The following is a 13,642-nucleotide window of genomic DNA, read 5'->3' on the forward strand; positions in this document are numbered from 1 at the left end:
TGGCTCTTAGTTCAAAATGGTTCAAATGGCTCTGAGCACTATGGGACTCAACTGCTGTGGTCATAAGTCCCCTAGAACTTAGAACTACTTAAACCTAACTAACCTAAGGACAGGACACAACACCCAGCCATCACGAGGCCGGGAATCGAACCCGGGAACCGGTGTTGGCTCCTCTGCCAACACAACAAGAAGCACTAGCCTCCTATTGGCGTGAGTGTGATAACATGGAGACAGAAGGAAAGATGAAGAGCTAGACAGCAAGAGGACGAAGGACGAGAAAGGCACAGATAGGAGGAGGAGGGGAATGGACATAGGAGAGGGGGAAATGGAGAGAGAGAGGGGAGAGGAGGAGGTGGACAGACAAAGGGAAGAGTTAGAGATGCAGGGTGAGGAAGAGACAGACATGAGCAGAAGGAGATGAACAACGCAGAGGAAGAAACAGAGAAAGAGATGAACTGACAGTGGGAGGGGAGGAAATAGGCAGAGAAAGAGATGGGAGAGAGGGGGAGCAGGAAATGGATTAATAGGAGACTGAAATAAATAAAAACCCAGGGAACGCCGCGCACCAAGCTATTGTGGGAATAAAGCTGCTGCTCCGAGGTCCAGAAATGTTGCACGGTGGCGGTAAGTTACACTAGGGGTGGGGAGGGGGGGTAGGGGAGACAACCCACCGCTATCACAGCGTACGTGGAGGTGCAGAACGAAAATAGGCGCCAGGAAAGAGAAGGGGGTCGTTGTCGTGCGGTGCGTAGGCCGCGGATGGGCGTCGGCGAGCCGTCGCGACGCCGGAATGCGCCGCGGGTATAAATAAATAGTGGCCGGTGCGCCGTGCGCCGCTCCTTGATCAAAGTCGCGGGCATTAAAATACCCGCAGGTTGGTCGGCGGACAGGGAGCGCCGGTTATGAGCAGCGATGGCGAGGGGCGTGGAAGGGGGGGGGGGGGGGGAGACGCCCTGGGGAGGCGCCGGCGGCGGCCGGGCTGCGGGCTTCAGGAACTCACCTCCACCTGCGCTGTTTACTGCACTCCTTAGACTATAGAGTCAAGTCGAGGCATACTCTACTGAGTGTAAATGATTGCAGGGCTAAAAATCAAAATATCATCCCACAGAAAGCAAAAGTGGATAAGAGTGACTTACAACAGCAGCGAAGCATCGCTGCAGGTCAATTAAATAGCAGAGGTGCGACAGATTAATATCAAAGTAGAAAGTAAAGTCTGTGGCGCTCGTCCGAGGTTGCTGGGAAAGAAGCCTGCGACAGTCGCTTCGACGTCACAGCAGGCGCCAGCGGTTCACGGTGTGATTTCCAGTGTTACAATTTGGCGCAAATGTACCGCGCTTCTCACGTAGATTACATTTCCCTGTAGACGAACTGTGAAGAGGAAATAATTTATACTACTATACAAAAACTAGACGTTGTTTAATATTGTTACCCAAAATCTCGAAAAGTTCTTGACCGATTCACTTCAAATTTTACACGATACTCTAATAAACATTCAGACGGACATACGCTATATTACAATTCCGTACCTCAATCGGTAAAAATGGAACTCTTCTAGGATCACTTTATTCTCTGTCTGTCTGTCTGTCTGTCTGACTGTTAAAAACCCTTCTTCTCAGGAACGGCTACACGGATGTCAAGTACCAACGTCTGACGATGTAGAAATCTGAAGATCCTAACACAATGCAGTCATATGGATCTTTATTTCACATATTTTGATGCAAACTCACTCACCAAAACTGTCGGGTACTTCCCGTTGATATTAAATCATGAAATCTGGCCCAGCACATGTAAAAGAAAAATCCGAAAACTGTAAACTTTTAATTATAATATACGAAATATATTTTCTCCTGTCATTTGTTATCCGACTGTCTATCTTTCCTTCTATTACGGCCCTTTCTTTGAGGAACTGGTACACGATTCAAGTGTACTAGGCGTTGTAATAAGCTCCTAAGTCAACGTAATCTAAAGAAATGGTCATCGTAATAATAGAGAACAACCTCCTTCAGCCACCAGTCGTGATTTTCGGGTCCTGGTGGCCCATCCTCAGGTACTTTGCCATATATCAACTTTATATTTAGTTTAATTCTAGGCCTGGCAAGATCACATTGTTATACTGCAAAATACCATACCATGAAACAAGTTTATAAAACTATGATAAATCGAAAGGTAACGTACTGTTTCTAGTAGTAGGTGTATGGTTCTCGAGAATGTTTACGTACAAATACACACTTTCCATTAAACAGCACATTTGCAGAAACATTTTGAAGTGCATTTTTGAACACAATACGTAACAAGACAAAGAATTTCGATCGTGAAGATGTTGCATTTTTACACATGCACAGATATTATTTACAAACTGTTACGTTATTATTTAAACAGATGTCATTAACAATACAAATATTTGTTAATGTGGTAATTGTGCCTATATTATATGAACTGCATACATTGTTAAACACTTTTTTCTGTAGAAAAAAAATACTTCTAAAATTATTGAAAAATTTGTGACTGCTAGAGGTTGTTTGTTCATTTTACTTAGCAATCATAATTCTTGTTGAATGAACAGTGGTTCTGCGGTCACAATTTTTTCAGTAATTTTAGAAGTTTAGTTTTTCCTACAGAAAAAATATTTAATAATGTAACCGCATTATTTGTATTACTAAGCACAGCTATGTAAACAATTATCTAACATCTTGTAAATAATATTTGTGCATTGTAAAAATGCACCATCTTCACGGTCGAAATTCTTTGATTTCTACTGAATTGTGTTCGAAACTGCGCTGTGTCAAAATTTTTCTGCAGATGTGCTGTTTAACACAAAGTGTGTATTTGTACATAAACATTCTCCACGACCTTACACCTACTACTAGAAAGAGTCAGTTACTTTTCTATTTTTCGATAGTTTTATAAACTTATATTTCATAGCGTGCATTGTTGCCATTCTCTGTGCCGTACACGGGTAGTTCCTCATGGTTTGCGTCACTAGCTGTTACTCTGTATTGTTATTTCTGACATCGACACTAGCTTTGCGCACCTGTGTGTGTGTGTGTGTGTGTGTGTGTGTGTGTGTGTGTAGTCATCGTCACTGGCGCATCACCATCCCGCCATTACCGTTGACGACGTCACCTGTCCATCAGCCGCTGTCTCGCCACCGCAGCAGATCTCCTCGCCGCCTTCATCTGTCAGCGCCATCCCATTAGCCCTCACGAAGCAGCTCTCTCTCCCGCCACATCAGAGATATTTCACCGCCGACCTCTGTCTCGTCGTCCACGACTCCACCACAACCCGTCGCCATCGTCTTCAGCGCCGCTTCGGCTGTCACTCAAATCAATCAACGTCGCGATTTACCTACCTCTGTTACGGATCATCCCACCACGTTCGTCATTTACGCCTGCCCATCTCCAGCTCCTGCTGTGACTCCACGGAGCACGTCATCCCACATCCATCCCCGCTGTACCTACCACACCCTCTCACTTCACAATAGCAGCAGATGAATCTCTCTCCCTTCCCACATCCCCATACCTGTTTTCTTGCAGCTGAGACTCACGTGCCGCTTACCCCTGCTTCACCCGTTCCGCCAAGCAGTAGTAGCAACGGATGACTTCTGCAGCTAATCCTTTCAGAAGCAGCACCACACCAGCCGAGCTCAGACGCGCTGAGGTACCTGTCCTACTTGTAGGTAACCTATAACGACACCACATCCCGCCCCCCAATCCCACAACCATCGTTCCCAGAATAGCCGTTAAAAGACCGACAAAACACCAAAACACCGACATCTCTCACACCAAAAAAACTGCAAACTGAACATGACGCTCAGCAAATGGAAACAACTCCTCCCCCTCCGACATCTTCCCCTGCCACTAACACGCTTATCCTCTCCAACTCAGGCCGAAATTCCTAAACCAAAATCTCTCACCCCCGCAATCAAAAAAATCTTACCGTACCTCCACAGCCAAAAAATCATCCCCCAAAAACATCTTATTAAAGCTCCCGAACACCAGTTTTCCTGCTGACCCCCTCGCCAAAATTCCTTGCATTACCTTTGGTCCCAAAGCCTCCTAAACACATCTCATCACCACATCTGGGGCTCTGTCCTCGCACTTCACCGCAGAGAGCATCAAGGTCGTCCTTGAGATCATAGATGAAGTGGCATCTGAACTGAAAAACGACGCGGTTGTAGAAGTCAAAATTTTCAATTTCAGATCAGTAATAACTTTGGTCACGCTGGACTCATCTGTGTTTTCTCTGAAGGTGCCGCCGTTATAGATCTCCTCCTTAAAGAGGGAACCCTGCTATACCACCACAGCCACAAGGTCAGACCTTACAAATCCCATCCTTAGTCCTGCCGCTGCTAAAAATGTCTCTGTTACAGTGAGCACGTTACATCAGATCGTAGAAACCCTCCTACCTGCCCACACTACAAAGCCATTTTCTTGGACTGTGCCCTAACGTAACCTCCACTGACGCCTGTAACACCTGCAGCGACTCCCACCCCACCTGATCTGTGAAATGAAAAGCTAAGCCACAACCTACCAAACCTAAACCTAAGTGAAGTCATTTCTCTATAAGCAAAGTGACGATTCTTTGCTTCTCTGTGGAGTCTGAGGTATACTTTAGCGATTTTGTATGAACAAATACTTGAGTGGAGATTCTGTTCCTGGCTTATGAGCAAACAGAAATCTTGACTCATGTTTTGTGTTTTACTGTCGTAGTTTCAGCTATGGAAGTTTGCAGACAGTATAACACGTCTTCTGTGTAGATAGGATATATAGGTAGGTACGCAACATACATCCTCTGCACGGCGAACAACGGCACCGAGCAGATCGATGCTGCGGTACAGCCCCTCCCAGCACTGTAATCGCTGATATACGCACCACGGCTCAGCAAATAGGGGAACAATCGCAGTAAAGTGTTGAGTTGTATTTGCTTGTTCTCTGAGTCTTTATTGTCAGTCAGTCTTCTGTTACATGGGGCTGTTTAGTATCAGTCAACCGTCTAATTAACGGGGCTGCGATTTCGAGGAAAGTCACAAATGTTCTTCCAATCTCAAAGCTAGAGTAACAAAAAAATGGTTCAAATGGCTCTGAGCACTATAGGACTTAATTTCTGAGGTCATCAGTCCCCTAGAACTTAGAACTACTTAAACCTAGCTAACCTAAGGACATCACACACACCCATGCCCGAGGCAGGATTCGAACCTGCGACCGTAGCGGTCGCGATGTTCCAGACTGTAGCGCCTAGAACCACTCGGCCACTCCAGCCGGCCTAGAGTAAAAGTTAGATTTAATTTTATGTGCTCATGTTATATATTTGCGTTTTCCTTTTGTTCGAAAATATATAATTTGACGGTATCTAGTTGAATTCATTCTGGTAGAATATCTGTTTAGTATTATAGACCTTCTATTTAAGCAAGAGTGGAATATCATCATGGCTAGATATCTCACCTAATGGCAGGGCTGTTTTGAATTCATTTGTAGGCGTGATATTTCCGATGCGTACGCAACATTAGGCAACCGCACATGCACACGTCGTGTATAAACTACTACACCAGGAGGTATATGTAGGAAGAGGGCAAGCAGGAGATGAACAGAGAAATGTTCCCCAAGACCATGGAGACAGACGGAGAGAAGGCAGGAGAAGATGAACAGAAAGAGAGGGGAGAAGGAGATCGGGACGTGTGCCAGATTCCCGTACATATTTAGTAATAGCGAGGCGTTGCTGGGTGGGAGCCACACCGACTGCAGCGCCGCGTCCCCTTGAGCTGGGTTTCTCAGCTGATGATGCGTGGCGTGAACAGCCCGATCGAGGTGTTCCCATAGACTGTCAACAGGATTTAGATCCTGGGAGGCTGGCTACCGCGGGAGTACAATTAACTCATTCTAGTACTCTTCGAAACACGGAAGCTGTGTGACACGTTGTATTGTCGTGCTGGTAGATGTCATCGTGACGAGAAAAAACCAACTACGTGTGGGGGTGGAATTGGTCCGCAGGAATGGAGGCATACTTGTCTTGACCCACTGTACCTTCCAGAATGACCACAGCCTCCTGTGAATGCTGCAGATCACAACGCTCCCTCCTGGTAGCAGTGTGTTTGCTTTCAGACGTTTCACGCCGTACGCGCCAATTGCCGTCTGTCTGATGGAGTATAAAACGTGATTCAGCTGTCGCCACTCAGTGCAAATTTCAGTCTTCGTCACCGACGAACAGCAGTCACAATGGAGCTACTCTTCAAGAGCTGAGAAATCGAACTGTTGAAGTTGTCGATTCGGTAAATTAGCGTGTGGAATGAAATTGACTACCGTTTCGATGTTTCTCGAGCAACGCATGGTGCTCATGTTGAGTGTATGGTGTATTGTCTGTGCGACCATACAAATCTGAACTTTCCTCCATCCAGTGAAAAGCGCAATGTGTTTGTATCTTGCACAGTTTGTCCCTAATAGGCAATTAAAATCTGTTCTTTCTTTTTGAATCATCCCGTATGACCTGGCCTTATAACTGAATCCCCTGTGGATTTCTTCTGCTACTTTGTTACATGATGGATGTACTGCATTAAGAGGTGTGAAAATTGCTACGGGTGCCATGACAGTGATGTTGCGAAGTTGATTGTAGATCAGCACGCGGAAGCCATCTCGATGTAAAGCTAAACATATTTCAGGTATTACAAAGTCAGTACTAAAATTATTAAAGCGTAAACGGCTGTGGAAATTCAGAGCTATTATCACTGTACTTAAAAGTTTAATCTGTTGTTAAGTAAACTCTTACTGAAGGCATCAGTAGTGCTTTGTGGTTTATCTTTTTTCAGGTATCTGTCCTATTTAAAGTGCCAATAATGTCGAAATTTCTTTTCAAATTATACAACAGCGCTACTAGTGTGTTATATCTACTGCTGTCTTAGAGTGTGCAAGTACGTTGGCTTATTAGGGATGGCTCAGTATGAGCTTCTTGTTTCAAAACTGCATTCTGTGAACGTGAAAAGACTTCAAAGTGATGTGAATGTACACCAGGGAACGAGAGCAGGAGTACTGTTTTTTTTTTCGCCGATGTTAAAAATTCTGATACATTTAGTTTCTGGGCCCTAATAGGAGTGAGGAAGTTGGCAAATTTGATAGCCAATTGACCACGAAGATGGTTCAAGGTGTCAATGCTTGATTTAATGGCTCTTTGAACCATGGTAAGTGCTTGACGTGTTTGAGAAAAAACAATAAGGATCTTAGTTTTTGTTGCTTTGATTTCAAAGCGTGTATATTTTATGTGAGGAGGAGGTGGTTCAGTAGTAGCAATAGAACGAAGTGACACAGCAGGAAAAGAGTGCCAAGCGAAATGTAATTATAGAAGTACTTGCAAAACGAAGCCAGAACTGTAGTGTAATTGGTCCTCGAAAGTTTTGGAAGGATTACATTACGAAAACGTAACGAACTGGCTTTCAAGTATGTGGGGGTTCTGCTTTTCTTTTACTATTCGTTTCTGATGGCGTGATCTTTACGGTGCCTTACAGAGCCTAGTAACTGCCGTCATATTTTACTGGGTGATGTATGTAATTTGGGACAGCCAGCCACGACGAAACTGTTCCATCCGGTTTGCAAGAAATATGAGACAGGCGAATTACTCCCAGACTTCAAGAAGAATGTAATAATTCCAATTCTAAAAAAGACAGAGGCTGACTCGTCTGAATATTATCGACCTATCTGTTTAATACGTGTTTGCAAAAACTAACACGAATTATTTACAGGCAAATAGTATGTCCAACTCAAACAGAGATCAGTTTGCGTTCGTAAGAAATTCTGGAACATGCGAATCTCGATTCAGCTATCAGCGCAACTGTCTTCAGTGTTATAAACGCGAAACAACACAGGGATAGGATACTGAGAAAGCGCACTAACGAGCAATTGCCTCAAAGTTCTACGAAATGTATACTACACAATTACATACCTTTATAGGTACAATTAGAAAGAGTTATAACGACAGACATAACAATGTAACTTTGGCATGTACAATCACTACTAGATTGAGACTGCTGTTTATAGACCCATACAGCTAACCTCGGTTTACCCCATGATGGACGGCCAACGCTCTCAATTTCCAATACCCATAGATGAACGTGGGCAAAGAAGAAATTTTGAAAGGTATGTGCTGAGATTCGATCAGGATAGAGCCAGTGAAAAATGTCGATAGTTCCCAACCGCAAGGTTGGACGAGTAGTACATCTTGGAGTAGTAAGATCTTTGACAGCTAACAGAGCTAGGTGCACGCGGTAAAAGTTCGAGTAGTGGTGAGGAGATGCGCAGAGACAGCAGACGTGTTTCGAGTCGGAGCTAGATGCTTGCAGGAGGCAGCCGGGTCGCGACAACATCAAAGTAAGAATTGGCGCTATGCACATAATAAGCTATATATTGAGCGAAACTCGGCACATACCTGGGGAAACTAGAAAGAATAATTAATAAAATAGGTTTTCTTTGGTTAAATAATGTCTAAAAGCTAGATAGAAATCCCATTGTTGATGCAATAAGCGTTTTGTGAAACTTTCTCGTAAATCCATGCTATAGAAGTTTTTTTTAGTTTTTCACATGTGCCTTAAAAGTTTGAACAATAAATATTTTTTACACAAAATTAGAGTTTCATCTCACACCTTATGTCGTTCTCCGCATCCTGTGCTTGCATTGAACCAAAAGATACATTAAAGTAAAGTTCCCATGAGTAAAGCTAATAATTTCATTTATCAGAGTAAAATAATCTATATGCCATTGCACAGTTGGCAAATTATTCAAATCAGGACAGAATTTTTATTAAGTAACAAACAGGGCCAAATTGAGTAAAGTTATCTAGAATGACAATTTTATGTCATTGCACTGCGACTGAGTTGAATGTATGTTTTATTATCGGCTAAACGGGAAGGAGTGCACGAGCTAAGTCCACAGACGCAGTCAGATGCAGGTTGGTGACTTTCATTTATTTTTACCACTATACTTTCATGTAGTCAGATGTGTATTTTGAGAATTAATTTTCCAACAATATTTTCATGCAGTCAGATAAAGTTCAGTTCAGTTAAATACGCAGTCAGATGCAAGTTTTATTAAAGACTAAAGCAGTCACATGCCGTTCAATCTAGTTCAAATAGAGAATTTTTATTAACAACAATTTCAATTTATGCATACCAATAAAATGAATTCACACAATAATTAGAGAAAGATACAATTTTGTCAGGAGGCATATAAATCAAAATACTGCAATACATTGAGTCAATCATCGTGAGCAGGCCCGCATCTACGAGCGGAGGGGGAGGGTGGGGAGGTAGGGGGCAAACCGGGTGGCAACTTCAGGTGGTGCCATATTCTTGAAGGAAAAAAAAAACATTGTTTTTCATAGGGCCTAGCATCCAGCGCACGTTGGTCTATTGATTGTTCATATGATTTTGAAACGCGTCCTGTTGGTTTTGAACATTTTCGAACACATTCTAAGTTGATTTATGAATTTTTGAATGTGTGCGTAGTGTACGTGATGTCGCTGCCTGGGGAATCCGCGTCGCATCAGGAAACAAAAAAACTTTCCCGAAGACCAAAGGGGACGGGACTATAAGAGTTGAGCCGAGTGAACCTGAACGACTGAATGAATGCCAATCGCTGTTTGTTTATGTGTGTCTGGGTGTGTGAATGATAAGCGTTGTTATAACTGTTAGCGAAATCCATAATTTCAGACTAACAAAGTGGAAATAAACGGCTAACAGGAATAACAGGTGAGGAAGATTAACTATTACCTCAGTGTATCCAAGAAAATGAAATTTTGGTAGAAAATTTTTGCCAGGTCGCAATACTGGTGAATGACCAGTTGTAGAGTCCCCAGTTAGCAGCAGCTTAGTTTTATTCTCGGAACAGCGCGTAAGACGCGTTGAACCAACATGTAACAACGCCTAATTGGAGAATAAACACGGGATAACTGAACTGATGATTCTGGCAGGGTAAGTGAAGGTAACCGGAGAATAAGTTTTGACAATGGCAGGAATAGTTACAGAATTACTGATGACAAGATAGTTTTTTAGAACGACGAAGGAGAAGAAACGGGGACATGACACAAATTTTATGGAAAAATATGACGATTTCAAATTCATAGGGCTATAAAAATTTCGCACTACTACTACTACTACTGCTTTTCCATCTCATGCTTGAAACTTTCTGCTTGTAGTAGGCCTAATAGGCATTTCATAGTGGAAGTTCGTGAATTATATTGTTGTTTTATGTATATAAATGAGATAGATTGTAATGACCATTCGTGCCAAAACAGTGCGATTTATTTGGCGTGTGTTACATTTGCTGCAACATTAGAAAGGCATATTTCGTTTTATCTAGCAGACAGTGATAAAATAGACGTAATCAAATCGCGAAATCACACCAATATTGTGCACTATTCGTATTAACAGCTATTTCAGTACTAGACAAAGACATTTTTGATTATTCATGTAGCAAAACGTGTGACGAACTTTGATGAGCCAATAGATTCTTCCACAGAAAGGAAAGCACAACGTGTAAAGCTGTAGCAAAATTAGAGAGAAAGAAATGCTGATTGAAGAAACGTGTACTGTCTTGCTTGTCTCTTGTCTTTACTGCTATTGTGTTTGCTATATTTAATTTTATGTCGCACAAAAGAGAAAGTTATAAGCTAATAGACAATAAAGAGTGCAAATTTTCTAAAGAGTTCTTCTCACAATCACAAATAGTCCCATCCAGTATTAACTGTGAGCCTTTTTTTCCCACCGTCGTGAATTTGGCTTAGATGGCTTCCGTTACTTAATACACACGTTCGAATTTCATAGAGCGAAATACAGTGAAGTGCGACAGAAGAACGCTGTGTGAAGAGGTGTGGCACCAAATAACGTGTCTTACATTTCCTCGAATATGTATGTTTGATGTATAAAAATCTTCAGAAAGATGTTCGCTACAAAATGAACATTTTTTTATAACCGATTTTTAAAAATTTTTGTAGTGCTAACTGAAATGCTCGAGGTGGAAGAGAGGGAGTCGCCACTATCAAGTTTTTGCCTGGGTTCGGAAATATCATGGATCCCGGACTGATCGTGAGGTACATTAAACTCTGTTGAAAACATTATATCCCATAAAAAATTAAAAGAGGAGTAACAAAGTGGCATAAAATTATAATTATTCATTCTTTACTTTATTTTATAATTGTGGTGTGCGTACTGTAAGACCTTCGGTACACACACCATCAAATTATTTGACTTGTCACTCTAACGAAGTAGGCGAGTGTCAGCAATATGTCTCGTGGTCTTATCGTGGCGTGTTTATCTTCTGCCGTTAGGTCAGACGATAGAAATGCCACTTGCACACTTAGAGTAGCCGATTGACGGTGACCAACTTTAAACAGAACTTGATTAATTTTCACACACATTTATTAAAATAATAAAAAGCATAGACATTATGTAACTTGATTCTGGATGCTGTTTACAGTTGACAATCTGAAGTTCCTTTGCTCTTGGTACGTTATTCTTATTCTCACATATCTCTGATGCTTGACAAAGTGTCTATTCATTTATCTTCACGGCTATGTACAGGAATATGGTAATCTTATTAGGCGCAGACTGAAACTTGACTACAGACTGGTGCAGACAAATGCAGACTGACTAATCGGAAGTCTGTACAATCGTTATAATACCTCGAGCATTCAGTTATCACTGCGCGAGTGTGATCTGCGAGGAGAAAAGGTTCTACATTAGCAGCAATCTCGTTGGCTGCGTTACATATTAATACGCGGATCGGCGGAAGCAGAATTTGGTCCGTCTCTAAGACAGCGCCGTCTCGTAGTGTGGAGATGGACGAGCGCTGCGCCTGCGCTGTTGTGCTTAGCGGGGCGCGCTCTAGTGGGAAAGATGTGTACGCGCTGACTACGCGGAACTATGTACACAACAGTAATCTAAAAATAAAGTATAATCACCAGTACAAATTACGAGCATATGCCATAGACACTACGTAGTGAAATTTTGAAGTCAGTGTCATGGTCACCAGGTGAAAGCGAATTGCAATCAAACATTTATAATATGCTTGAGCCGCACCGTGTCGACAAGTCGCAGTACTTCTTCCGCAGGGCATCTGTGCCCCCAGAGGAGGGCGTGCCGTTCTGACGTAAGCAAGTGTCAGCGTGAGGAGAGGGACGGACGGCGGCAGAAAGGGCCCACCAGGCACAGTGTGGTTTGCTCTGCGCCGTGCTACTTCTCTGTCGGACGACTGCACTTCGGTACTCCGTCTGGGGCCGCGCGTCCGAGGGTAATTTTTCGTCCTGGCGGCTCCGGGCTACAGGAGGCAGCCGAAGCTATTCCTGCAGCTGCGGAAGTCCGTGGCTGCGGCGGGTCGGGTATGATGGGTAAGCGTGCCGTCTCACGACTACGGTCACGTAACTTACTTCTGTTGAGTGACTTCGGGGACAGCGTGAGGTTCGCCGTTTGCTTACGAGTCTTATCCACCTTCACGGCTACTATAAAAAGACCGGCGCAATCTTTCTTCCTGCTTAAGGCGCGGTCATGGTATGTTGAGTGCGAGATCGAGAGGCATGCACATGTGTGTACCAAATGATTATTGTACCATTGTAAATTTGTGTTTTTCTGTAATTAAGACGTACTGTTTCTTATCTTCTTATATACGATAGCTTTCTGACTTTGGTTTATGTTACCTCATTTATTGCTGTGATTATCTTCGATGCTTGCTAGTTAACATGTTAATTGTGGGAGAAAAGGTTTCCTGCCAATTACTTGGTATTTAAGATACTGTCTGTTACTGTCTTCGAATTTCTTTCACCAATCGTGTGCATCCATTCACATCTTGTTGATTTTCCGTCCCGCGTGGCGGTCCCTTGCTACCGCTACGACATTGGGCGTTGTTTTGAAACGGAACTGCGCTTGGCGGGCGAATCTTCTTGTCTCATTGTTGAGATTCTGGTGTATATTCAGTAATAAGGAGCCCATTGTCTTTGTTTTTCTTCTATTAATGCTGCAGGCCTCTGTTTCCGCCCTTTACTGCTATTTGGGTGTGTTATCACCCTCGTAGCCATATTGTTATGTTCCATGATTGAGGGATTAAAGATCATTTATGATTTATTTGTTGAACCTAAAGATCCTTTTTTTTTCCAGGTAATACCAGCAGTTACCAGCGCCAGGCGCAGAATTGTCTCGATTTTCCAGGAGGTGTCTGTATCCGATTCACACTGATTAACTGGATTATAAGGTCGCTGGTTGCACTGGCCCTTGATCAACATTACCCGTGTGGGGAAAAAAAAGAAAAAGCTTGATGTAACTTTGCACCTGTCTTGAATTTTTTTATATTAAGTATTTTTTGAACTGTAGGTTTTTTGGAGAACTGAACTTTTAAGATCAATGTTTTAGTAAATTTCATTCCTTTGGTCAGTGGTGTTGCCGATCATTCTGTGATACCAAGCAGTTGTAAATCATGCCACAACTTCTTATTGTTGTAGCTGTCATTTCGAAGCATACATTAATTCTAGGCGCTTCAGTCCGGAACCGTGCCACTGTTAGGGTCGCAGGTTCGAATCCTGCCTCGGGCATGGATGTGTGTGGCTGGTTGGATGGTTGTTTGGGGAAGGAGACCAGACAGCGTGGTCATCGGTCTCATTGGATTAGGGAAGGATG

The sequence above is a fragment of the Schistocerca serialis genome, chromosome 9 (genome assembly GCF_023864345.2).
Source record: "Schistocerca serialis cubense isolate TAMUIC-IGC-003099 chromosome 9, iqSchSeri2.2, whole genome shotgun sequence".
NCBI classification, from domain to species: domain Eukaryota; kingdom Metazoa; phylum Arthropoda; class Insecta; order Orthoptera; family Acrididae; genus Schistocerca; species Schistocerca serialis.